Here is a 27,572-nt window from a genome sequence, read left to right as displayed (position 1 = left end):
AGGGAGAAGAGGTGGGACAAGCTGGGTTCCACTTCTGACCCTTCCACCACCTGGGAGGCCAAGCCCGCACAGCTGGTGCTGAAGTGGATGGGGCTAGCAGGTGCCTCCCCCTCTTCTCCCCGCCCACAGCCTCTTCCTCTTTGTACGATAGAGCTAATAAGCCTCACACCAGAGCAAGAGAATTAATTCACAAATGACTGGAAATAACTTGAGGTAAAGAACTTCCCCCTGCCCCCAAATGGTGCATCAATTGTGCCAAAATCCTGGCTGGATTTTCAGAGCTGCTGAAAAGGTTCCTTTCGGTCTTGGACTTTATAAAGGTGAATCCCCCCCAGGCTAGGCCTTTTAAAGGCACCACTTTACTATCCCTTGCCTCTCTGAACACTACCCCTGGCACTGCCCTGGCCTGGGAATGGTCTTTTCACCCTGGATGGAGACTTGGCCAAAGCTCGCAGCATGTGAAGGTTATCAAAGCCGCTGGGAGTCAGAAACAGCCTCTGCCCCTTCTCGGCTTTCCTTACTAGTGCTTGGGACATCTCCCCCAGCTGGATCTGGCCATGCTGCTGCCCCTGGAACAGGAAGCCAATGACGCTTACTAAATGGCTTTGTACTGGTTGGCTTCCCTGCAAGATCTTTTCACGCACACCTTCCATTTACGAAACGGTTGTGTTCTTTGGGATTATTAGATGGCCACATCTTCATCACTGGAATGGTCCTCTGAGCCTAAGCCGGGAATACTGGGAGGGTGACAGATTCCCAGAGCACAGGGGAGAAGCAGAGTCTCCTCCTCTCTTCCCAAGAGCGAAGAGGTGGAAGAACAGGCAGTGAGGGGCTGCCAGGTGCCAGGTAGTCTAAGGGCACCACACTACCAGGGTTAGGGAGAGTGGAGTCAAAAATGAGCTGTTTGTACAGCTCTTGACCTGTGCGTGTGCTAGGTCAAGCTGCCTGGAAATCTGACCGCTTGTCTTGTGGTGTTTGAGGCTGACGCTTGCCAGTGGTGCAAATGGCACGGCCAAGCTGTGTGCACAGGGTTAGCTGGCAGGAATGAAGGCCCTTTCCTGGGGAATGGGTGAAATGGTCCATATCCACGGGGCACAGCCAGTCTCCCTGCTCATGGGTTGTTTGTTTTAAAATCCTCCTTGGAAACTGCCTGATTTCGTAAGTGTGTTTAAAACTCACAGTGGGAAATGACACCGGTTGAAAAGCAAACTGCCTGCGTATGACTGAAACCTGCCCTACTGCTGGGTTATGTCCGTGAAGCCTGTGTAACTGGTTGAAAGAGTCTGTTTTCTCTCCCACCACACAAAGGGTCAGATCCTCAGCATCTCCAACTCCATGAAGCAGGGCTAATTTCTGACCAGCTGAACACCCAGCTTAACATCTGCACTGCTATATTGTCTCTGTCTTTAAAATCAAAGCTGTTGCAGCAGTTGTAGAGATTTAAAAAACCAAACCCTCTTGTGCCTCCTGCTCTCTGAGGTTACTGTTGTCGGTGTGCCCTTTTCAGACAGGACAAGCAAGTACATGGCATCTCTAAGATGGGGAGGCTAAGGCAAGAATCTTGTCACAGGTGCAGCAAAGAGGTAGAGCCGATGCTTAGCTCTAGATTACAAATCAACATGGCCCAGGGCATCTTAATATTTACCCAATCAGGCTGAGATGGGTACCACAGAGCGAGCGTGTGTTCTAGGAACTGGTGGCTTGGTTGCTTTGTGACACACTGAGAAGGATGTTCTGATGTTTTTACAGGACTTTTCCCCTGCTTGGCTTTTCCCTGAAGGCCATGGAGCCTGTTCTTCCCTCTTTCAAGGACATTTCCTTAGAGCAACCAAAGCTTTCTCTGTCCCTCCTTGAAAAGGGGAGATGTTGGATTCCAGATTCCAAAGTACTAGTGTGCAGGAGACGGGGAGGAGGAAAGGCAGATTCAGGTGGCATATTGCGATGGTCTGAGCCATGGGAAGATGATCACAACCCTCCTGAGGTCATGACTGGTGCAGGGCCCCATTGGGCATAGCAGCTTGAAGAGCTCAGCCAAGGAAGCAACGGAGGCCACTGCCAAGTGGCTGAATAAAATATAGCACACTGCTATTTGATGACAACACCTAGCTCTTATCCAGTGCTGTTCATCAGGAGACAAAGTGCATAAGAGAAGAGGTCAGTATCATCATCCCTGTTTCCCAGGGGAGGAACCTGAGTCATGAAGCACGGATGTGATGTGCTTGAGATGCTCTGTCCAGCATCTGACCCGTCCTCTATCCATTAGATCACACTGCCTCCCCAAGAATCTCTTGTTCTTGGCTCCAGGATAGTGGAATGGTGACAGAGTGGATATTTGTCCTAACACAGTAAACCCCTGAGATGCGCATAACCGAGATGCACGTGTATCAGGTTAATGTGACTGCTGCCCCAACAGGAGCAGGAAACCACAAGTCAGGCTGCCATCTCTGACGGGAGTGGGGAAACCGCTCCTGTCAGGGGCAGCAGCCTGACTCTTGCTGGCCCTGATAGGAGTGGTTTCCCAGTCCCCAGAATGGTGGAGAGCTGGGAAACTGAGCAGGACAGCAGCCCTGGTTAGTTTCCTGGCTCCAAGAAGTGGAGGGGAGCCAGGATCCAGGCTGCCCCTGGTTCCCAGCTCCCCTCAACTGGCTGGAGCCAGGAACTGACCAAGGCTGCTGCCTTGGTCAGTTTCCCGGCTTTGTAAGTGGAGAGGAGCTGGGAGCCAAGCTGCTGCCTGGTTCTCAGCTCCCCACAGGAACAGGGAAACTGACCAGCTCATGGCTGGTCAGTTTCCAGGATCCCCCTAAGCAGCTGGGCACTCTGGGAGGCAGGAAACTGACCAGCCCTGACTTGCACAAAAATTTGAGTTAGGCTGGGTTGCAGGAACACAACCCCTGTGTAACTAGAGGGTTTACTGTATTTTGAATAGCAACAAAGGGTCCTGTGGCACCTTGTAGACTAACAGAAAAGTTTTGAGCATGAGCTTTCGTGAGCACAGACTCACTTCATCAGATGAGTCTGATGAAGTGAGTCTGTGCTCATGAAAGCTCATGCTCAAAACTTTTCTGTTAGTCGATAAGGTGCCACAGGACCCTTCGTTGCTGTTACAGATCCAGACTAACACGGCTACCCCTCCGATACTTGTATTTTGAATGAGTGCTGTGTATGCCTGAGTTTCCTCCATGACCTACCTGGTTAACAAGATGCATGGAAAAGATTGTTTACTCTTTGCAGAAATCCAGGTGTGACTGGTGCTTTGGGGGTCTGTGACCCAGGGCCAGGGTGAGCCCCAAAAGACAGTTGTCAGGAGATTTGCTACCTAGGAACTGATGATGACGGGTGGCCCACCCTGTAGAGGAAGCCAGGAAGATGTTACTAACTGGAGAACAAAGAGGTAAGGAGCATGGCCAGGACAACGTATTTCCTGGGAACAGGAACAACAGACTAAGAAGGGGCCAAAGGAGAGCTCTGGGCTCTGAATTGACCCAGATGGACTGTGCTGTAATCTTCTATCCTCTGTAATAACTAAGGGCTTTCGATGCTGCGTCCCAGACACCTAATAACTCCCGGTGCCCTTTCATGATCCAGGTTGAGAGTCATTCCCCAAGCTCCCTTCTGCACCCAGCCTCCATCCCGGACCCTGAACCTTCCCCATAGAAAAGCACGGCCCTCCACCAGTCACAAATTCTTGGACTGGCCTCCATCAAAAATGGTTGCCTCACCCTGGCTTATGAGTTGCTCTGCAATAACAGAACAGATTGCAGGGAAAGGGGCCCCTACAGCAACAGAGAGAGAACTGACGGAGCGGACTTGACAACAACACCGAGGGGTTACAGGGAAAGGAGCCCCTACAATAATGTAGGGAAACCTGGGTGAGGGGACCCTACAACAACCCAGGGGGCTAATGGGGGGGTCCTATAATAATATAGGGAGAATTGGGGCAGGGGACACTACAACAATCCACGGGGAACAAGGGGTGAGGTCCCTATAATAACACAGGAGATAAGTGCGGGCGAGGCCCCTACAATAGGACAGGAGAACTGGGGGGACTCTGCAATAACACACGGGGTAATTGGGGTGGAGCCTCTAGAATAGCACAGGGAGACCCGGGGGACCCGACAATAACCCAGGGGAGAAGTGGGGGCGGGGCCCCTACAATGGCACTGGGGGACCCGACAATAACTCAGGGCAGACGTGGGGGCGGGGCCCCTTTAACAGCAGAGGCCGGAGCCGGGGACTGAACGCCACAGCGAGGCTGGCCCTGCCGCGCGCGGCCCCTCAGGCCCCACCCACGCGACCCTCCCCAAACCCCCGGCCGGGGCAGCGGGCGTCGCGAAGCCGCGGCTGCCGTAAAGCGCGGGCGGGAGCCGCCAAGCGTCGCCGGCGGAGGGAGGCGGCGCAGTAAGATGGCGGCTGGGCCCAGAGCCGGTGGCAGGGAAGCGGCCGGGGGCAGCAGGATCCCGGCCTGAGCGGGAGCAGGGTCCGTGCGCGTCCCCTGGAGCCGCGGCCCGAGCGGGCCCCGCGCCCGGCCCCCCACTCCCCCTGCCCGGCCCAGCGGCTCCCCTCCTCTCCCCTCCCCCACCGGGACAGCCGCCCCCACCCCGCCTCGGCCGCCGGGGGCTTCTCCTCCGGCCTCGGCCCCGGAGCGAGGGGGCTGCGCCGGGACCGGCCGCCCCCGGCTCAGCAGGCGCCGCCGCCGGTGCCCGGCCCGCCGGGTCAGCGCCCTGCTCCCTGGCTGCTCAGCCTCGTGCCGCCGAGCGAGGCCGGGCCTCCAGCCTTGGCTCGCTCCCGGGGGGACGTGGGCTGCGTTTGGGGGGGGGGCTGCTAGCGGCTGTCACTTCCGGGGGTGTGCGCGGTGTCCCGCCCGGGGCCCCTGGCCGTGGAGGCGCGAGGGGGGTGTGCAACCCTCCAGCTGCCTCCGATCTCTCGTGAAAACATCCCTGCGCCTGGCCGGGGTGGGCAGGCTGGCGGCGGAGCGCCCCTGTTCCCCGTGCAGAGCCGTAAGGCGGTGAGATGAGGAGTGGTCACCTGCACTTCTTGAACTTAAACTGTGCGTTTTTCTCAGTCTCTCCACACAGGTACAGAGCCAGTTTCCCAGGTGCTGCTGGGCCTGCGTGGTGGATAGAAGTGGGAGAGGTGAGTGCCTCTAAAACAGGCCTGTGTTCAGTCTAGTCCTTCCCAGCCTGGAGCCAGCAACTTTTCTGTGTTGTATTTTTATTTTTGGACCAGCGAGTAACATATTTGGGGTTTGTTGCGGGAAGGTGAGTCTGGTTTAGTCAGCTGCCGCTCACTTGCCTGAAAATGTTCTTTCGCCCTTAAAGCAGTGGGTTAGGAATCGGGGCTTGTGGGTGCCATATCTCTTTCTGCCACTGACTCTAAGAAAACACGAATTACCTTACTGGTGGTCAGGCCAGTCCAGTGTCCTGTTTTTACTGTCACCTGTAATGGAGGCTTCATGCAAGAAGCCCTTTATGGGCAATGTGGAAGGAAATTCCAATGAGCAGCTTATGCCATAAATCCAGTAGTTTGGCTTATGCTTTGCAGTAGTGGGGCTTATATATATCCTTTTCTTATCTTGTGTAGTGTAACTGGATGTTCTCATTATCCGTGTAAGTGTTTAATCCTTTCATAATCCTACTAAACTTTTGCCCTCAGTTATTTCTTATGGCAGTGAGTTCCCCGTATCGTGTTGCTTTGCATTTAAATTTTAAACATGTTTTGGGACTAAACCGGGTTGCTACCCTCTTATCTGAATTGGATGTGCCCTTCTTATAATGACTCCAGAAATGGAAAATTAAGGAGCGCATCATCTCTTTCTGTACTGTTTCTTAGTTGGTGTGTCTGCTATAGGGAAGATAAATAAGGAATTGTCCACCTTAGAAGACTGTATTACGTTAACATTACCAGTGTAGTTAAATAGGTTTAATCACCCTCTGCCTTCAGATGGGCATGGTTGAGTATTTTTATTGAAATACCAGAATAAATGTTATAAAAGAGAGAGAAATAACTATACCAGTGTAAAGGAGGCATATGCCAGCATAATCGCATTTAAGTTCAGTCTTCTACCTGAATAACTAAATCACATCCCTAAGTGTCATAGGTACACTACTGAAGTTTTACAAGCACAGACAGGTGTGGTCTATGCGTCCCAGTCTTTCCATTCTCCTTTCATATGGAGATCTTTCCATGCCTCTGATCACTTTTGCCACTTACTTTAGAACTTCATCTTCCTGAGAAGAAGGTGGCCAGAAATGAGCCCAGTAATCAAGTTACAGGTGTCCTGTTGCCTTCTGCAATGGCTTTTTAAAATTTTGCTGTCCTGTTGTCTGTACGTCAAAGTGCTCTAGAAGTTTTTTGACCATATTGCACATTGAAGTTCCAAAAATGATACCCAAATCTGTATCTGACAGTTTGACTACTCTTACACAAGTGAATGATTGTGTAAATCTTTCACCTTTTTTACTAAAATAACTGTATCCACGCAAGCTCTTTAGCAAGTGTACACAGTAACAGACTGAGGCTCTACTGATGAGCATATGCTGTCATAGCCCCTTCATTTAGATGGAATGAACAATGACAGGAAAGGGATTTCTGGCTGGTGTAGGAACACCCACTTATGAGCTGGACTGATAGAAGCACTCTTTGTTGGCATAGCTTTCCTTACGCTGGGGTTTGTGTCAGTTTCGCTGTGTTGTTAGGGTGTGTGCTGTTCCCCTGCCCCCCAACTCCCACATCCCCTGCCTGATCTCGCCATGATGGTATAAGCATAAAGAATCTTTACATTCTGGTAGTTGTGCCTGTGCTAGGGGGGTTGAATGCTTTCATTTATACTGACTCAACTAATTTGAGTCTTGAATGCAGACAACCAATAAAGTGGGTGTGAGTAACTCTGAGGATCGTTCTTTTCAGTGTACGCTACCTTCTGTCTGACAATGAATTTCATTGACCATCATGCAGCTCTTCTCTGCTCCTGCCAAATGGAGTTAGTAATCTCTCTGTACAGGGTTGGGATGAGCCTGAATGGGAAGGGTTCTGGGTGTTGCTGACAAAAAGTAGAGGAGGAATCTGTCTCCTCATAAATGCTGCCAAACTGTAAGCTGGTTGTTTCAAAGCCTCTCTGAGGTAATTGAGTGCCTTGGATACATAAATAATGAAGAGCATTATTATTCATTGACAAGGCTGTTCCATATGCTTCAGAACTAGTGTATTGTGCAGTAATTTAAAGGTATCTGATTGGTGGCAGCTTTATGAGGTGCTTATCTCTAAAAAGATGACCCAGTAAATTAAGGTTATCTTCCTGCTCTCTACCTCCCCCAGTCCCATATCTTTAAGGAAAAGAGTAACCATGAGCTGATTTGTGTGTCCCCAAGAGAGGGTGAATCTTGAAATTAAAGTTTATATACGTTTGTTCAGGACAGCACTAGGTTTTAAAAAATATAGACACTTAATTTGGAAAATTGCTTATTTGATGCAATCTTGGGGGCTCCTGTTAGCCTCATAAGCTTCCCTAATATAGAGAGGGCCTTTCTAAAAACATGCTTGGTGGTGTTAGCAGTGGTTCTGCTTTTGATATTAGCCACACTGGGGACCCTAACACAGGCAGGCTGCTGGTATTTCTAATACAACAACACATTAGAACATTTCTAATATGTTCTTGATTTAGATGTGCTCAGAGCGTTCTTATCCAATATGCTATTAAATGCTGGCATCCTGTCCTGCACAGAGCACCATGCAAGAGGTCATCTGGGCCTATGCACTTCTATGTACGGGATCAGGTCTTAAGTGTTCCAGTGTGGCTAACAGTTGGCGATCTTTACAAAATATCCCTGTTGTAAATGAGGTATTGCTAGTGAATGACAGACTGATGACTAATCAGTACAGGAATGGCATAAACTTTGCTCCACAGGGTGTTCGTGTTGCTAGTGCCATTAGGGTATATGGCCTTTATCCTAGTTCTCAGGGGCTATAACATTCTATTGATCTTCTGGTTGGTTAATATAGAAAATGTTAGTGAAGATGTGTTCATGTGGGGGAGGAAGGGAAATGAGATTTACGTAGTGATAGGCCATAGGATCTTAAGTTGTAGGTCAAAGCCCCATTGTGCTAGGTACTGGACAAATGCATCAGAAAGGTGATTCCTGCCTTGAAGTGATGATGAGCTTAAGTAAGGTGTTACTGGTGTGTGTGTGTGTTGGGGGGGGGGGGGGGCGGTAAGCACAATAACTGATATCCAGTCTCCTTGAGCTTTTGATAAAGTCTTATAACTTAACTGAGATTCAGCTCCTCTGGAAAGGCTCAACTAAGAGGAGCTGACTCTAGTTGAGAAGCAAAGTGCCGTTTATTGAACTGCATCTTTCTGATGCGTATCAGAAGCAGCATTTGTCTAGTGAAAGAGCCTCCAGACTGGTGGTTCTAGGTAGGGCCCTACCAAATTCATGGTGTATTTTGGTCTTTCATGGTCATAAGCTTTTAAAAATCATAAATTTCAGATGTAAATAGCTGAAATTGTGACATTTCCCGATGTTGTAATTTTGGGGGTCCTAATGCAAAAGGAGTTAGGGGGAGGGTCATAAGGTTATTGTAGGTGTGTGTTGGTGAGCAGGGCATTGCAGCATGACTGCCCTTGTTTCTGTGCTGCTGACAGTGGTACTGCCTTTAGAGCTGGGCAGCTAGAAGCAGCTGCTTTCTTGGAGCATGGTGTGGTATTGCCACCATTCTGCTCTGCTGCCTTCAGAGCTGGGCCATTGGTCAGCAGTCGCCATTCTCTGGGCACCCACCTTTGCAGACAGGGTGGATGAAATTCAATGATCTGAAAACATTTCACATTTAAAAATAATTGCAATTAAATCTCGTCACAAACATGCTACACAGGCATTTACAGTCTCACAAAAAAGGCATTAATGGCTCTAATATATCCAGCCTAACTTGTAGCTCTTGCTTCTTGGAAGATCTGGGGCTTTCAGTTTCTGTTTCTCAGCAGACAAAAAGGCACAGGTTAGATAGGATTGTTTTTTATTCTGTGCTTATATGGTAGTGGACCTTGGCCAAGCACAGCAGAGGAGTTAGTTTAAGTATAGGGGACTATGGAGGCAGCATAGAAAGGAACAGTGGAGTGGAATGGAAGGAAAAAGAGAAGGCATTATTCAGCGTGCACAGGTTGTTTTACACGTGCCACTTTCTTTGAAAGTGATGTGCTAATAAATGCCCCAAAATATGCTAATGAGGTGCAGATGCAAATTCCCCACACCTCATTAGCATAAGGTCACGTGATTTGGAGTCCAGAAGACATTTTTCAGGACTCCAAAACGCTGTTTAGAAGTGCAGCCGCCGGGGGGTCTTCCGGAAGGACGTCCTTCTTCCAGAGGTCCCTTTGTCCTGAATGTTTTTGGGAAGAAGGGGCCTCTGGAAGAAGGACATCTTTTCAGAAGACCCCCCTGGAGGCCACGCTTCTAAACGGTGTTTTGGAGTCCAGAAGAACATCTTCCAGGCTTCCAAATCATGTGACCTTATGCTAATGAGGTGTGGATAATTTGCATACACGCCTAATTTGCTAATAAACAGCCCAAAATATGCTAAAGTGGCATGTGTGGAAATGGCAACAGAGAGCCTCCTGTATTCTCTGGCACTTTCGCCACAGAAAACCTGTTGCCTTTTAGGCATAGAGGGGAATCTTTGAAGAAGTTGATTCCCTGGGTAAAAAAAGGAAAGTGCAAGCGTAAGCAATGCAAAGAGGAAATGCAGGGCCTAGTTGCAAGAGTGAAACATAATAAGAAACTGCTTTTTGGGAGAAGATGATATGGAAGATGTGGATATGGCTGAATGGATCAACTGGTTACTAACTTGAGTGCTTCGCTTTGCAATGCATCATTCTTCAATACGCTCTCTGTGCCTTTTAGTAGAAGTGTGATTTGACAAGTAAATTCCCAAGCTGTTGGCTGGTGCTAGAGCAAAGTATCTTAGCTAACCCTTCTGGCTTGTTTGATTAGTTAACCATGTTTAGAATCCATCACCCAAGTGTACAATACAGAAAGCTGCAATAAGAGAGATCTAGAGGTGCTAGTTGCCTTTGAATAGCCTGTTTCTATTTTTAATACTACGTAATACATGCCCCTTAGTTTGGAACATCATGACCATGGACCATTATGGTGATGTCATAAATCTGTTCCCTATTTTACTTCAGCATAACTCCACTTTTCCAAGGGGACCCCATTCTGTACATGTTTTCTCAAAATCCAGAAGTATCAGAGTTCAGTGGCATTTACTCCAAAGTACACTCTAATTACAGTCAGTCTTAGCTTATTTTGGTAACTTGATTTAAATCAGTCATTTTTTTTTTTTTTTTTTTTTTTTGGTGACTGAAATTGTAATTTAAACCAGTTATTTAAAATGCCTTAATTTAAATAAATCCACCCTGTCTGCAGGCAGTGTAGATGTAAGGATGGCCCCCCATAACTATTTCTGTGCCATCCCTGCAGCTTTCTCTTTGGTTCAGAACCTCCTATTTGAGTAACACTGGTCTTCTGGAGGAAAATCTGTTTGGTGTTGGGTAAAAGCACACAAGACTACATTTCATGGTGAGAAACCAGATTTTGCTGTCCATGATGCCTTTTTCATGCCTGTCAGTTTGGTAGGGTGCCAGTCCTAGGACTTTTTCTACTCCCAGTTGTGCCACTGACTTCCTCTGACCTTGGGCAAATGGCCCCTGTGCCTCTCCTTCTGTATCTTACAGGTTGGGAAGGCTGAGGGGCAGGGTGGGTAAGGCTACACATCTGGCTGCAACAGACAGAGATCTGTGATGGAATGTGCCATGGAAGTACCGTGTTTTTAAAGCTAAAAGGATTATCTAAGCACTTAACCTACTGTCTTCCATAGATGCTGTTTACTTTAGTTTCACTGCCTACCCAGAGGAATATTAAGTCTGGTCAGTTTCACTGTCAGATTCTCATGCTCTAGGAGAGTGTAAATCCCTGTCACTTTAAGGCAAGGCTTAAGACCAATCAAAATATTTTCATTGAAATTAAAATGTAGCTATAAACTGGCACCCCCATACCTCTATTATGCCTGAATTGTTTTTTGTAATGCTGAAGTGGGGGGCGGCAATGGCAGTGTTTGAGTGATAGCTGAAAAGGCTTGGGGAAGAGTGAGAAGTAGCTGTCTGGCTGAAATGCCATTAACTGCTGTGCTGACTGGAGGAGAAGCCAGTGGTAAAGGGGGTAGAGATGGAAGGAGAGAGATGGGTGGGCATAGAGGTTTTGTCTTGTTTGCGTCCTGTGTTAAGCTTTGTGTATTTTACACATCTGAAATGCAACTGGGTGCTCAACAGCAGCATGTGTCATTTAGATGGTGGGGCCTGAGGTTATCTGCAGCTATGTACTGAGAATCAGGGTGCTGCCCTTTTGGTGTGCTTCAAAAGTAGCATGTTAGGATGAAAGGATTAGTCAGCAGTGTGAAATCTTGCAAGTCACATATTGGGCCTAAATCATGTGACAGCCTTGTCATGGAGTTACAGAATATTTGTCAGGTTGCCATACTTCAATACTTCAGAGAAAACCTTGCTTAAATATAGGAGCCCCAGAATAAAAAAAAAGTCATGTAACACTTTAAAGACTAACAATAATTTATTAGGTGATGAGTTTTCATGGGACAGACCCACTTCTCCAGATCTGGAATTATGATGAAAGTAAATTGACACAACGAGAGTTTAACAAAGACAGAAAAAAATAAAATGAAAACTGACAAATCCACTACGTAGGGCAGAAGGGTGGTAAGGAAGAGGGGGAAGAAAATTACTTACTCCAAGTGTGTGTTAAGTGAGTTGCCTGAGATCACTATGAATGTCAAAGATGGGGAAACTGTCCTTGTAATGTTTAAGGTAATTGCTATCTCTGTTGAGACCTAGGCACAAAGTGTTGAATTTAAGAATAAACTCCAGGTCGGATGTCTCTCTCTGTAGTCTGGTGTTCATGCCTTTGTTTTAGGATGCAGATTTTCAGGTCTTTAATGCTATGGCCTACTCCATTGAAATTCTCTCTTATGGGTTTGTGTATTCAGATGCCTAATGTCTGATTTGTGTCCATGCTTTGGTGAAGTGATTGTCCAGTCTGTCCAATATACAGAGCAGAGGGGCATTGCTGGCACATGACACACATAACGTTAATGGAAATACAGGAATATGAATCCTTGATCGTGTAACTGACACGGTTAAATCCAGTGATGGTGTCTCCAGAGTAAATATGTGGACAGAGTTGGCAATGGCATTTGTTGCAGGAAAAAGTTCCAGGATTAGTATTTCTGTGGTGTGGCATGTGGTTTCTAGTGAGAATTTTTCTGAAGCTGGGTGGTGTCTGTAGGAAAGCACAGGCCTCTCCTTACATTCACCCCATCTTGTATGGAGATACACAGCCCTGTGTTCTCAGCAGGGATCTGTCTGCAAAGACCCCTGCGACTCTTACTGTCTGGGAAGACAGACCGAAATCAGGCTGGCCATGGAAGTCGGGAGTCTTCAGTAGACTAGAGAAATGCCTGACATTTTTCACATTGTTGCCCTATCGCCACGCTCATTTTGCCTGTGCTTCTTGGTCCAAATGCGACTGTGGTGCTGCTCTGGCAAAGCTAGTCCATTAGTGTGTTTATAGCTACATATCCATTATAATAATGGATTGTTCGGTAACTAAGGAGCTATAAATATCAATTCAACTTGCTTAAAGTTGGCTTGTCTGCAGTATTTTAAGCATGTTATTGGGCTTTGTATTGAGTACAACTGAAGTTGTCCAAACGTAATTGGACGTTTTGATCAACTGTCTTTTGCAGGGTGGACATTAGTAGGTGGTAGACTTCAGCCAAGCGCATCTGTGTCTGTTCCAAAGGGCCATGAATCCTGTTTTGTTCATTTTTAAAAATATCAGGTAGATATTGTTCGTTAGAGTCCTGGGGGTTTGCAACATAGCCTCTATTCTAAGGAAGGGGCTTGTGGCTAACACCCCTGCATTTACTTCCGAAATGTCAACCATCACCATTCAGTCACTTGATCCCAAAGTGCCTAAGCCTCAGCTCATTTCTGTGAAACAGAGGTCATCCCTGTGGGACATCTGGGGCACTCAAGGCACAGGGCCTGGAAGTGACTGCACTAGAGCTGGGAATAGAATCCAATTCTCCATTCCTGTTCTTGTGCCTTGACTGCAAAACTAACTTGCTCCTCCGTGCTCCATTTCTTAGCATTGCGTAACATGGAAACCCCTCTTCGGTGGGCATAGTAACAGTCTAGCTCCATAGGCTAAGTGCAGGATCTGGGGTATCCTCCAAGTGTTCTAAGTTTAGGGTGAATCCATTAAACACTCAACATAGGTATCCCAGAAGCTGTCCAATGGCAGTGGATCCCTTGGTAGGAGCTGGGCTGGTGCAGAGGGTACCCTGGAAGGGAAACTCCTGCCTACCTTCACAAGCACTAGACGAAGGAAGGATGAATATTAAGCACAAGTGCTATATGTTCTGTGCTGTCTGTCTGTCTACTGACTTTGGGTTATGCCCTTTCAGCTCTCTTGGCCTCTTTGTCCGCCTATGTACAGTGGGGCTAATGTGTAACACGGTAGATGGGGGCGCTGAATTTACTGGCTCTTGTAGAGTGCATATACATCCTGGGAAGGAAGGTGCTGGAGGGTGAATATTTCATTGGGCGGATGGTGTCGGAGGGATGCCAAAAAGAGCTACCTATGTGCTTTATCGGCTTGTGCAGTTGCTCTTCCTTCAGCCCCAAATATTTGCACGGTGCTCCCCTGGTTATAGGGTGTTTGGAAGCAGATAGCATTTATGGGAACAAGGCATGATGCAGTCAGCAACTGTTTCCTTTGTGTGTGGTTTGGGCCATGGTCTCTTGCATGGGGAGGCTTACTGGCTTTGAATATAGCAATCGAGTTGTGCTGGGCAGTGCCCTGGCATAGTGAAATCTAGTGTGTTGCAAATATGGGGTATTGGTGTCATGGCCTATTGGGGAGACGGCATCTCTTTGGTTCAACATGAATTGGATATTGTCTGTAATTAAACTCTAATTGTCTCTGGCTTAGTTGAAGATCCTGGTGGCTGTGCACAGGGCCTGGAGTGTAAGCTTTTGGGCAGGAGTTTTATCTTTCTCTGTCTTTTAGGACACCAACTCTGCACTGCAGTAGTACCCAGAGCAGCAAAGCAAATAATGCATACCAGAGCTACAGACACAACTTGCTTAGTCTCTGCAGGGCTGGGAGCCAGCAAGTGTTTTCATTTCTCAGCTAGCTGTGTAATTAGTGGGATCCAGAGCTTGTAGATATGTGTGTACTGATGCAGAAGGGAAGAATGGGAGCTGACCAGGAGTTGCTTTCCATTCTGGCTTCACTAATGGAGAAGTTTGTGGTGCCAGACCCTAGGCCTCAGGTGACTGCTTTGCTTGTGCTTCTGCTGTCAAGCCAGTTTTAGGGAGTTGTATTGATGAGTTGCCTAATGTATAGCTGGTACTCTGATGGCAGGATTGTGCTGTGTTTGAAGGAATCTGGAACAGTGTTTCCCAAACTAATTTGGCCAGGGAACACGTTTGGGCTTGGAATATGTTGATGGAACACATACACGGTGGTGGGAGCGGGGACGGGGGAAGGTTTCATACTGAAAAATTGCTGCACTCAATGCTCAAAAGTTGATTTAAAAGTAGTTGTTTTAGATGTCCATTTTTTAATACAAAGAACAAAAAATAAGAGAATCAGCTGAATGAACTGATGTCCTTCTGGTGGGAGGATAGTTAGTAACCCTATAGTTAAGTAGAACTCCAAAACAAGCCATCAGTGTAACAGCTGAAAGGAGGATGGTTAGTGGTGGTTGGTTTTTTTTTTTTTTTTTTCTTAAAAAAGACAATATTATTAAGAGAGGACTTTTCTTCCTTAAAGCTTAAACAATTTTTATGTAAAAGGAATGCAACACAAAACAGGTATGGGAAAAATATTTTTAAATTGTGTGTGGTGTCTTTACAGAAAACTACTGGAAAATAAACATTTGACAGTTTTAATGGGAAGTGGTGTTTTTTTGCATCTTTTCATTACAAATCTGCTTAATATTAGGAACAATGCTGGAGAGTTGGATCCTCATGTCAGTTGCAGCATCAAGTCTATGCCTGTATTTTGTTCTCATTGCAGTGTAAGGTGAAAATCCAGTTTCACATAGGTATGTTGTAGCAGAGGGAAGGAGCACTCAAGCTGCACATTTTGCCCCATTTGGGTACTCTGCAATTAGACTGCTTCAGAAATTATTTAGTGAAAGTTTGTTAAACTTGTTTCAGTTGAGAGTCTGAAATCGTCAGACTGTCATAATCTTGCACTAGTAAGGAGACTAGCTTGAGTATAATTGCAAAACAGATTTTGAATCCAAGCAGCATTGATGGTTGTTGGAGGGAAATATTCAAAGAGAGTAGAGTGCGAATGATGCAGGTGTGTTAGAATTAATTTCAATCAGAAAGTCACTAAGCATTGGAAAGCAGTCAGAGTTCTTTTCTTCTACGGATGCATTCCAAAATTTCAGTTTCCTTTACGAGGATGAGATTTTCTCCTTTTCAGTAAAACTGGTTCTTTCTTTGCAGTGACAATCGCTTCATTTAAGTGTGTAAAAAAGTATCTGCAAGGCACTCAAGTCCCAGCAGCTGTGAGGAACTTGTCAGACAGTTGAAACTTAGAATCCAAGAAAACCAATAGTTTACCTAGAAGCTCAGCCTTACAAGTACTTTCCCTCACAATAGTCACCTCACCTCTGTATGTAGAAGTTCATACACACATAATTTCATGTTTAGTATTTTAGAAGAGAGAAAAAATGTCACCAGCATTGAAGTTTTTTCACAGAACACCTATTCACATCGCGTGGGTTCCACAGAACACAGTTGGGGAAACACTGCTCTAGAAGGCTTTTCGCACAAGTGTGGAGGGGTATCTTCAAGCCCTGGAGAGGGCACTGGGAATGACAGCCCTTGGACATATGAAAGCTAGTGTAATTATCACCTCCAGATGTGTGGAGCACACGGCTTTATTCGGGCCCGTCCCTCTGTCTCTAGAGGCTGAAAACTAAAGAGTTTTTTGAGCCAGTACTTTACTCCTACTTCTGCCTTTGGCTGTTTGAGGACCCTGAGGTGTATGGAGCTGTTGCCACCGCTTCAGTGTGTTGATAGATGACAAAGATCCCATTAAGGTTTCTTTTCTCCGCAGTCAGGATATTATCTCAGCCTCATGGCCAATTTCATCACTTAAAGCAACTGTGTCCAATAGGAATTCAAAGATTTCAGTCTTCACTGAGAAATCTGAAGGAATGCCTGACATAGAGAATGCTAGTGACAAAGGGGTAGGTTTAGAAGTTGAAATACGAAAAGGACAAATTAAAATTTACTTAGAAAAATTAGATGTCTGCAAATCACCAGGGCCTGATGAAATGCATCCTAGAATCCTCAAGGAGCTGATAGAAGAGGTATCTGAGCCTTTAGCAATCATTTTTGGAAAATCATGGGAGACGGGAGAGATTCCAGAAGACTGGAAAAGGGCAAATATAGTACCCATTTATAAAAAGGGGAACAAGAATAACCCGGGAAACTACAGGCCAGTCAGCTTAACTTCAGTGCCAGGAAAGATAATGGAGCAGGTCATTTAAAGAAGTAATCTGCAAGCAATTGGAAGGTGGTAAGGTGATAGGGAACAGCCAGCATGGTTTTGTTAAAAACGGATCATGTCAGACCAATCTAATAGCTTTCTTTGATAGACTAATGAGCCTTGTGGATAAGGGAGAAATGGTGGGTGTGGTATACCTAGACTTCAGTAAAGCATGTGACATGGTCTCACATAATATACTTATCAATAAACTAATCAAATACAACTTAGGTGGGGCTACTATAAGGTGGGTGAACAACTGGCTGGATAACCGTACCCAGAGAGTAGTTATTAATGGCTTTCAATCCTGCTGGAAAAGTATAACTAGTGGGGTTCCGCAGGGGTCTGTTTTAGGACCGGTTCTGTTCAATATCTTCATTAACGATTTAGATATTGACATAGAAAGTACACTTATTCAGTTTGCAGATAATACCAAGCTGGGAGGGGTTGCAACTTCTTTGGAGGATAGGGTCATAATTCAAAAGGATCTGGATAAACTGTAGAAATGGGTGGAGGTAAACAGGATGAAGTTTAATAAGGACAAATGCAAAGTGCTCCACTTAGGAAGGAACAATCAGTGTCACACATACAGAATGGGAAAGGACTGCCTAGGAATGAGTACAGCAGAAAGGGATCTAGGGGTTATAGTGGACCACAAGCTAAATATGAGTCAACAGTGTGGTGCTGTTGCAAAAAAAGCAAACATGATTCTAGGATGCATTAACAGGTGTGTTGTGAACAAAACACGAGAAGTCATTCTCCCGCTCTGCGCTGGTTAGGCCTCAGCTGGAGTATTGTGTCCAGTTCTGGGCACCGCAGTTCAAGAAGGATGTGGAGAAATTGGAGAGGGTCCAGAGGAGAGCAATGAGAATGATCAAAGGTCTAGAGAACATGACCTATGAAGAAAGGCTGAAAGAATTGGGCTTGTTTAGTTTGGAAAAGAGAAAATTGAGGGGGGACATAATAGCTGTTTTCAGGTATCTAAAAGGGTGTCATAGGGCAGAGGGAGGGAACTTGCTCTTCCTTGCCTCTGAGGATAGAACAAGAGGCAATGGACTTAAACTGCAGCAGGGGAGGTTCAGGTTGGACATTAGGAAAAAGTTCCTAACTGTCAGGGTGATCAAATACTGGAATGAATTGCCAAGGGAGGTGGTAGAATCTCCATCACTGGAGATACTTAAGAAGAGGTTAGATAGATGGCTTTCAGGGATGGTCTAGAAAGTGCTTGGTCCTGCCATGAGGGCAGGGGGCTGGACTCGATGGCCTCTCGAGGTCCCTTCCAGTCCTACTCTTCTATGATTGTGTGGGTGGGGGCTTAGGGTGACATAACTTCACCACGCAGGGAGGTGACAAATTCACAGCTGTGAGTGATACAGCATAGAGCTGACTTTAGTCCTTGTCTGGTTTCTCTCTGGGCCACCTCGCTACTGCGTGGGACCTTAGCCACCATGCCTGGGTACTTACCCCTATCTCTCTTCCCCCGCATCTACTGTCTTCTGCTCATCTGTACCCAAACTCTTTCCTCCTGAGTGTCTGAGAGACTACAGTTGTGCTTTGATTCCTACCTCTGGCCACACCAGTGTTCTTGCTAACTCTGGCTGTCGCTTTGCTTCAGGGATCTTAAGAGTCATCTTTGAGCTGAGCTGCTATCTTCCTCTTACCATTGTCTTGATATGATTGCTGAAGCATGGGCAGGACTTGTTTACCTTGTGTGTCTCCCAGGGCTAAACCTCAGAGCTGTCCAACCCTTTGCCGTTCCGTGGGAAAGGAGCAGAACACAGCGCCGTGGGATTCCTCTCCCAGAGCGGCCTGACTAGACAGTGGGAGTGCGTCATATTGGGCCCGTTGAGAACTGGCTGGTGTGTCGGAGCGCAGAGTTCTGCTGCAGTTGGAATGTGGCAGTTGATTGGAGAAGGTGGGAGTAACAGCTTGGGGGGGCGGGGGGGTGTAACAAAGGGAGGTGGTTTCTCCCATGGTCTCCTACCCTATCTGCCCCTTGCTGGATGCACAATGAGTCTTGTGAGCTGAGGAAGAGTGGAGCTGGGGAGTGCTACGAGCTTGCCGCCGTCTTGAGAAGAGCAGTTGCACAGAGGGTGTCGTCACCCACTGGCCCCATGAAATTAGGCCCTTGGCTGCTTTCCAAAATCTTGGCCTACCCTCTTCTCCTCACCCCCCCCATCAGAAACGATTGCTGCTCATCTAGACCGTTCTTGACAGGTGTTTTCTAACCTGCTTTTAAAAATCCTCTACAATGCCGGTTCCAGTGATAGATCTGCAGTCCATTGCCTCAGCAGAGACGTGCCCGAGTCGGCAGCTCGCATATGTCAGGGGAGCAGTTGTTCTTTAGTAGCTGAAATGTGGGATCAGGCATCAGCAGGACTCCGGGCTGTGGGGCTGACGCCTACTGCAGACCCTGGAGCAGGGTGGAAGGGGCCCCGAGCTCTGTGCCCCTGGTGAGGCCAGGGCAGAAGGGTTGGTGTCTAGGCTGTTAGCCCTTACTGCTGCCCCGACTGAGGTGCTGCTAGCCCACTCTTTTTCCCCTCCCCGCAGCTATGCAGAGTGTGACTGCCCCAGCTCTTCAAAGCGGCCTGGAGCTCTGGCTGCCACTGCTGCAAAAACCAAGCTCTGGGGTAACTGCTCCCTTTGCCCCACCCAGGGTGGGCCTGACTCTGGGCTTTTATTCCCAGTTCCGCTGTCTGGACACTGTGGTCTTGGGTGGGCCTGCGGGAGCTACAGTGTAACTGATAACAGCCTTTTGTAAATCACTTTGGGGGCCTTGAGTGGAAGAGGCTCTGTGAGGCCTGGGTGCAACCAACAGAGTGAGTAAACTGTGATTAGAGCAGCTGGAAGGGACAGTAGAGCTCGTACCACGTCTTGGGGGCATAAAATCACTTACGCCCCATAGCAAGAACAATGCGGTAACTGCATTGATCATACGCCCTCACCCGTTGTACCCACCTGTTCACTTGTGCCTACTGACCTAAACCTCGAATCTGGCTCTGCTCCTGTATTTCATGAGCAGTTGTCTATTAATGGCCACTTCTCTGTCTTTCCAGCCGTGCAAGGCATTGGTTTATGTTCTTTTCAGGCTGGCCTGAACATTGTTGCATTGCATACTGAGAAGCCCTTTTTTAGAGGCTATGAAAAGCAGAATCGTGCTTGGTTTTTTTTTTTTTTTTTTTTTTTAAGATTAATGCCCGTGGAGCTGGGCTCATGGGCCTAAGGCATCTTTGGCTTTACAGGGGTGTGTAAAAATGAGTTAGTAAAAACTTCTGGGGTTAAAATAAAGTGGGTCTAAAGGTCTGACACTTGTTCAGGGTGGCCTCTAGAGCTCCATTATGGATTACTTGGCCATCTCCAGTGTCTGTCAAGCCAAACTTTATTCCATGAACTACATTCTACTCCAGAGAAATAAATCGAGTAGCTGCCATGACCTAAATCTTTCCAATGCAATGGCTGCCTGCCTGCCCGTAACAGGCAACAAAGCTGGCATGTTACATGAAGAGCAGCAGGCTCCTGATGGTATCTTCAGGCATCCTTTAAAGCCATCCTTATGTGTGGGCTCCACCATCAATGTTCCTGCAAATGAACTACTTTTTGGAGTAAGTGACTTGGAGTAAAGGCCTTTTTAAATATGAGAACATTGATTTGGGCTGCTTCTTTGATGTGCCTCTATGTAGCTGTGAAGGAGATGGGAGGAGAAATCACACCCCAAATCTACCTTCACCCGATAGACCTCTGCTTGCACTTTTGTCACGTCAAAATTATAGGACTGGAAGGGACTTTGAGAAATCATTTAGTCCAGTTACCTGCATCCAGGGCAAAACTAAGCATTATCTAGACAGGGTAGGCAAGGTGCAGCCACAGGCTGGATTTGGCTTGCCAAGCCTTTTAATCCTTCTTGCCCCGCTGGCACACTTAGGCTGCCCCACCCCAGCACAGTCTTTCAGCTCCCATTGGCCTGTTCTGGGGGTGGGCAGGGACAGCACACACAACTTCCTCCTGGTCTCCAGCATGCAGTGCAGAGGCTCACGGAGGGAGCAACTGGCTGCTTCAAGCAGCATAGGGCTGTTGCAGGCAGGGAGCCTGCCTCGGAGTTCTGCTGGCAGGGAGCTGCCTAGGGAAGCGCCTCCTAGCCAGAGCCTGCACCTGACACCCCAGCGCTTCCCACTCCCCCAGATTCCTGCCCAAGGTCACCACCCAAACCCTCTGCACTCTCCTACACCCATCCCACTTCCCAGGCCCTGCATCCCAATCCTCTGCCCCAGGTCACAACTCCCTCTTTCACCCAAACTCCCTCTCCAACCCCACAACCTGCCCCGAGCTCCCATCTGTACTCAACCTCTGTCCACAAACTCTGCACCCCCTCTGAAGAAAAATGTGGCCCCTGACTGCTTTCCAAAATCTTGGCGTACCCCCTCTCTCTCCCTTCCCATCAGAAACAATTGTACCTGATCTAGACCATTCTTGACAGGTGTTTTCTAACCTGCTTTTAAAAATCCCCTAGGATGACAGCTTCTCTAGACAGTTTATTTCAGTGCTTGGTCACCCTGATAGGAAGTTTCCTAATGTTCAGCCGAGACCACACTTGCTGCAATTTAAGTCCATTGCTTCCTGTCCTATCCTCAGAGGTTAATGAGAACAAGTTTTCACCTTCCTCCTTGTGTGCTCTCGTTTATACACTTGAAAGCTGTTCTTCTGTCTCCCCTCCGGCTCCTCCTAGCCTGACTTAAGAAATCCATTTTTTTCCCCCAACATTCTCCCATAGGTCACATTTTCAGGATCTTCAATCACTTTTTTGCTCTTCTCTGGACTTTTTTTTCCCCCCCTTCAGTTTGTCCAAATCTTTCCTGAAGAGTGGTGTCCAGAATTAGACACGCTACTCCAGCTGAGGCCCAATCAGTGTGGACTAGACCAGAAGATTTATTTCTTGTCTTGCTTTGCAAAACATCCCAGAATGGTGTGTGTTTGCACTGTTGTCCCACATTGAGCTTGTGGTCCACTATGACCCCCAACGTCTCTCTCTAGTACTCTTTCCTAGGCACTCGTTTTCCATTTTGTACATGTGCAACTGATAGTTCCTTCTGAAGTGGAGCACTTTGCATTTGTCCTTATTGAATTTCCTCCTGTTTATTTTGGACTATTTCTCCACTTTGTCAAGATCATTTGGAATTTTAACCCGGTTCTCCAAAGCACTTGAAACCCTGCACAGCCTATCTGCAAACTTAAGGGGACTCTCTGCCTCAGAGGGGTAGCGTGTTAGTCTGTATCTTTGCAAGACAAAGCCAGCAGCAGGCCCTGTAGCAACTAACGATGGAAAATATTATTTATTAGGTAATGAGCTTTCGTGGGAAAGACCCACTTCTTCAGATTCTGGTGCAGAACTCAGAAATCCACCTAAATGTAAAAGTTAAATTAGGGACCTCCCCTCCCATTTCTTGTTTTACTTTCTATGCCATTATCTAAATCTCTTATGAAGATATTGACTTAGAAATGATCTTTGTGGGACCTCAGTCATTATGTCCTTGAAGGATGACTATAAACTATTGATAACTCTCTGGAAATGGTTTTCCAATCAGTTATGCACCCACCCAATAGTAGCTCCAGCTAGGTTGAATTTTTCTAATTTATTTATGAGTAGGGATGTGCGAGGCAGTATCAAAGTGTTACTAACGTTAGGATGTGCCACATCTAATGCTTCCCCCTTATCCACAAGCCCTGTTACCCTGTCTAAAAAAAACTTATCGGGTTGCTTTGGCACAATTAGTTCTTTACAGATCATCCTGTTACCTTCTAGAAGTTTGCAAGTTAATTATTTGCTTCAAGTTGAGGACAACCCTGCTGCTTTCCGTTTTTATAGATGGCTACTATATTTGATCTTTTCCAATCTTCTGAAATCTTGTTCACCTTTGACTTTTCAGAGATGATTGCTCATGACTGAGATTTTTCAGTCAGCCCCTTGAGTATTCCAGGGTGCATTTCATCAGGCCCTGGTGACTTGAAGACATCAACCTTGTCTAAGTAATTTTAACTTGTTCCTTCCCTATTTTAACTTCCTGAGCCTGCCTTATTTTCTCTGGCAGTCACTATGTTCGATGTCCAATCTCCACCAGTCTTTGTGACAAAAACTGAAACAAAGAAGTTCATTAAGCAAGCCCTGGCTTTGTCAGACCGATGGAGAACGTGAACTGCTGACATAGTCCCTCCACTGGGACTGTCCTGAACCAGCCCTCAGAGTCCTCCACGCTTTAAACAGCTTGTTTCTAGTACAGCAGCCTAAAGGAGGAAATAGACCTAACATGGGTGGCTGGGTTCCAGGTGCCGAGGGGTTGTTTGGCCAAGTGGAGGCTAGGGACTGATTCCAAGGAGGACATCCCTAGTGAAGAGATTTAGGGGAACTGGCAAAGGATCTCTGGTTGGTCCCCGCATGGATTGCAGGCTCGACCCTCTTCTGCAAAACTCAGTCTGCTTTTCTGTTTGGTCTTTGAGTGCTACTGTTTAATGTCCTTTATTATTATTGAGTGGTGTATTCAGCTCTGTACACCCAGTCCCTGCCCCAAGGAGTTCCTAGGCTAAGTACAATGTAATCTCATTGTCAAGTTAAACTGTGTTTAACTGTGTATGAATCGGATCGCTAAGAGGCAGTTTTAGACAGGCTGACACAGAGTCTCTGCAGTTGGAGAGAATCCAGCCTGCCTTAAATACAAATGAGTATATGGAGCCCTCAGTTTGAACTGCTTCAGCTATCTAATGGAAGAGAGGTGGCTAACTGGTACAATCTGTTATCTCTATGGCGGCGGAGTTAATACTGCCAGAGGAAGCAGGAGGTGGAGAAGCAAGAGGGCAGCTGAGTGTTTGTTTTTCAATTTTGCTTCTTTATTTCTTAACTAGATTTATAGCTAGAGCAGATACGAAATACAAAGCACCTCACAGCAGCTGCTCCTGCCGCTCTTTCCCCTCAAGGCTGGGCCTGCCTCGCCGCAGCAGACAATGGGACCTGGCCCACTGCGTTGCAGAACCTCCCAGCCCCCACCCCATTTGGCTCACCTGCCTCTCCATCTTCTTCCCAAACCTGAGCTGTGCTGTGACCCTCTGTGCTAGTTTGCAATGATTGAAGTGTCGCACGACTGAGTCCTGGATGGTTCTTTTTCCCCCTCGTGTGGCTGAAACAAAATAATGCGAAACTCCTGGAATATTTTAAAAAATAAATAGAATTTTTGCAGAACTAATTATAATCGTCTGTGGTCGGTGGGTGAGGGAGTCAGATTGATTACCCAGTAATAACTACCTTTCCGCTTGAAGTGAATTTCTTTTATATGCCTTGATGAAAGTGTGTTAATGGCTGATTTTTGAGTAGGTAGTTTGGGGAGGAGGGCAAAGCTTGCTCCATAGCAGCTGAGCCCAGACCTACGTATTTCTGTGTCATGATGTATCTGATCTTCCAGATTCGTACATCTGCTGACTGTGAAGTAACTTTAGCTGCAGGGTCCATAGGCGCATTCATCAAGTGGAATCGAAGATGAAAGCCAGTTAATAGTTTCAATCTGCTCAGCTCTCAAGGAGGATAATTGACAGTTATCAGTTTATAGTCCCACTTCCCTCCTCCCAGAAGAAAACCTTCCATCTAAGAGTGTTCTGGTGGTTGAATGTAATCCTTGTATGTACCACATATCCGGAATGTTACAATAAGAGACACCACGTGTCTCTGTAATGTAGTTGGATTAAAAGGAGTTGTCATATGCTTGCCCTGACAGTAGCAGTTTTAAGTGTGAGTTTCTTGCCCCTCTTTTGGGTGGAAGCTGCCTATACAAAGAAGGAAAGTGGACTGGAAAGAACAACCTAAACTTTGTAAAATGATTAATGATTTTGCAAAAATGGGGAGTCCTGTGGCACCTTATAGACTAACAGATTTTTTTGGAGCATGAGCTTTTGTGGGCAAAAAGTGGGTCTTAGCTCACGACAGCTCATTTTACAAAGTTTAGGTGGTTCTTTCCGGTCCAAGATCCACTTTTTGCCCACAAAAGCTCATGTTCCAAAAAATCTGTTAGTCTATAAGGTGCCACAGGATTTCCCGTTTTTGCTGTTTGTGCGCTGCACGACGTCTTTGTAGTCCACTCTGCTCTTCCTTTCTATGCTACCTCCATCCTTTTCTGTATATTGTCTCCGTGTTTTAACTATTTCCTCTGCTGTGCTTGGCTACAGTCCACTACCCCCAAGCACAGAACACAAACAATCCTATGCAGTTTGTCTGTCTTTTCACATATTAACTTTTAGCCTGCTGAGAAACAGAAATTGGAAGCCCAGAACTTTCAAGAAGTAAGAGCTAGTAGTTCGGCTGGACAGACTAGAGCCGTTAACTTAATTTCTGTGGGCTGGGTCTACACTTGTCCCCAACTTCGAAGGCGGCATATTAATCAGGGCGATGGGAGATTACTAATGAAGTGCTGCAGTGAATACACAGCACTTCATTAGGCTAATTCTCTGCCGCAGCAACTTCAAAGTGTCAAACTTCAAATCCACCGTGACTGCAGAGGGTCATAAACCAGGGAAGAATTTACTGTGCTGTACTGTATCGGTGACATCTAGAAGATGCTGTCACATAGATTAGGCCCAATATTTGGTACAATTTGTTTTTGTGCCGTTGTAAGGCTGAAGTAGAAGGTCCTAAAGGAATCTAGTGAAATTCAAGTAGGTGAAAGATTTTTATGGAAACTGTTCTGTGTTTTTATTTCAGTGCAGGCTGCCCTGACCCAACTCTCTCGCTGTGTTAGGCACTGACCTAGAGGTGTGACATTAGGAATTTGGTTTTCCCTAATCTTTGCCTCTTTTGCTGGGACTGCAAAGCAATGTCAACTGATAATGTGGAAAGATCCATACCACTAGCTTTATGTGGGCCACAGAGCTGCCAGCAGGTGGCAGTAATCGGGTAGGACCACTTCAAATCAAAGCCATTGAAATCCTGTTTTAAGGCCATCTCATTGGTTTTAAATCAGATTGCAATTTTAGATTATAATGAGCCAAGTTACAAACTAAGGCCTTGATCCTGCAGTCATTTGCATAGCTGCTAAACTTATTCTCACAGTTAGTTCTGTTGGCATCGATCATGTGCTGGAAATTAAGTACGTACGCAACTGTTTTGTAACATCAGGAGCTAAAACGGTATTTTTATTAATCTTCTCTTAAATGATGTATCTGTGACTTCAAACCAAAATTGCCTCACTGTTAATAATGAAAAATCTGTTCGGACTTCAACAAAATGTCTTGTGGAAAATATTCAGCCAGGCCAAATTTTTCAAAAATAGGAGCGTTCCACCTTCTAATTTTCCTAATCAACTAAGTGACTCAAGGGCCCAAGACTGATTTCAACAGAGGTGTACAAACCTTTTCCATGGGGCCCCACTTTTCTTCCATGCAATTAGCAACACCCCCCAACTTGTCTAATGTAATCCAAACCAGTGGAAATGTTGGTTATGTTCATATTTTAAAAAAAAACAAAACTTTTTTGGTATGTGCAAGAAAATAAATGTGTATCAATCAGGATATAAAAAAATAAATTAAAAATGTTGACACTTATTGTTTTTAATGAGGGATGAGCCTGAGACCCAGCAGCCAATCGTGCTGCCCTTCCAAAGGGGCCAGCCCCTCACTTTGCACACCCCTGCATCAGAAGATGGTGTTAGCTATAAATAGAATATTGGTTAATTGTATTTGGGTTTGTCTTATTCTCACGGTATAGATGTTGAGGTTCATGACTTGTTTATTTCTTCACAGAAGCACGTTTAAGTGTAAAATCTGACATTATTCTAAGAGAGAACTCAAGCAAAAAGCGTAGAACTTTCACATTAAGGCTACGGATCCACTAGCAAGTTTTGCCAACAAAACTGGTGGACTGTCCACATGCAAAATGCTTTTGTTAACCGTTTGTCCACCAAACTCAGTGCTTTCACCGCCACCGTTCTGCCTCTCGGCCAAGAGGCATAACGCTGCTGTTGACAGATTGTGTGAGCAGAAAAGCTGTGTGGATGCTCCAGGAGGCCTTCCCTCGACAGACAGGGCATGCAGCCCAATGGGCAGCCCTGTCATGTGCTTCCAGGTGCCTGTTTTGTCAAGAGGGCAGCCCGGCTGCTTTGACAGATCAGAGCGTTCTCCCAGTTGGCTTTTGTGTCTGGCCGCACTCTGTCGTCAGAAGTTTTACCCGGGGAAATCTCTTCCGACAGGGGTTTCTGTCGGCAAAGCGCTGTAGTGTAACCGTAGTCTAACAGTTTAAAATGAGAAGGAAGTAAAGAATTCTCCAGACATAAATAAATAGCCTGATTGTGATCCACCATGGTCATGTCTGTCGCTTCTGACTTTCGTTGGACTTGTGATCAAGGTTGGTTTGTTGTTGGAGGTTGGGAGGTGGGGGAAACATGTAAACCGAGCAAATCATGCCAGGCTTTTGCAGCGAGAACACTATATCTGAGCTGCTGGCTAACTGTTGGGATTCCCACAGTATGGTGAAACTACGAGCTGGTGCCATGTTCAGACATCCTTGATCCTGATGCACAGTGTAAAGTAGTAAAGCGCACAGAGCTTCCTTAATTTCAGGCTCTGTTAACAGCCTTGAAAGTGGCCAATAGTGAAGTGCCTTTTCCAAATACTACAGAAAGTAAGAGAATCCATGCTATTAAAAACTGTCACTAAAATCCAGTAGGAGGGGGCAATCCCTGTGGTGCAGAACAGTATGATACAGTCAGCTTTTGAAGTGAATGCATAAAAGCAGCTTTTACTCACAAAGGTTTGAAGGAAAGATCAATATTGAATAGCTGCCCTGCCTCTAGCAGTTTGCAAACTGAAATTTCTCCACCACAGGAAAAACTCAAGGTGTTAAACTAGTTTTTTAAGTAATGAATAAAAACCATTTTTCCCTCATGGAATTAACACTAAAACATTTGG

General features: G+C 46.3%; 1 protein-coding gene across 3 annotated transcripts in view; it reads left to right on the top strand.

Annotated features, from left to right (window-relative positions):
- The first annotated feature begins 4,338 nt into the window (after window positions 1-4,338).
- The window catches only part of DCAF8 (DDB1 and CUL4 associated factor 8), a 50,747-nt gene continuing 27,513 nt past the window's right edge, over window positions 4,339-27,572 (top strand). Inside the window, exons 1-2 of one of the 3 annotated variants that reach the window (XM_074981411.1) lie at window positions 4,339-4,398; window positions 5,063-5,133. The gene's annotated coding sequence lies outside the window, so the exon portion shown is untranslated. Of the gene's footprint in view, window positions 4,478-5,062; window positions 5,134-18,392; window positions 18,553-27,572 lie in introns of those variants that run through there. The other 2 variants (XM_074981410.1, XM_074981412.1) reach the window with 2 other exon arrangements.

This window comes from Carettochelys insculpta, chromosome 30 (assembly GCF_033958435.1).
Source record: "Carettochelys insculpta isolate YL-2023 chromosome 30, ASM3395843v1, whole genome shotgun sequence".
Taxonomy (NCBI): domain Eukaryota; kingdom Metazoa; phylum Chordata; order Testudines; family Carettochelyidae; genus Carettochelys; species Carettochelys insculpta.
Note: the sequence above shows the minus strand (reverse complement) of the source record. Positions and strands in the feature narration are given on the sequence as shown.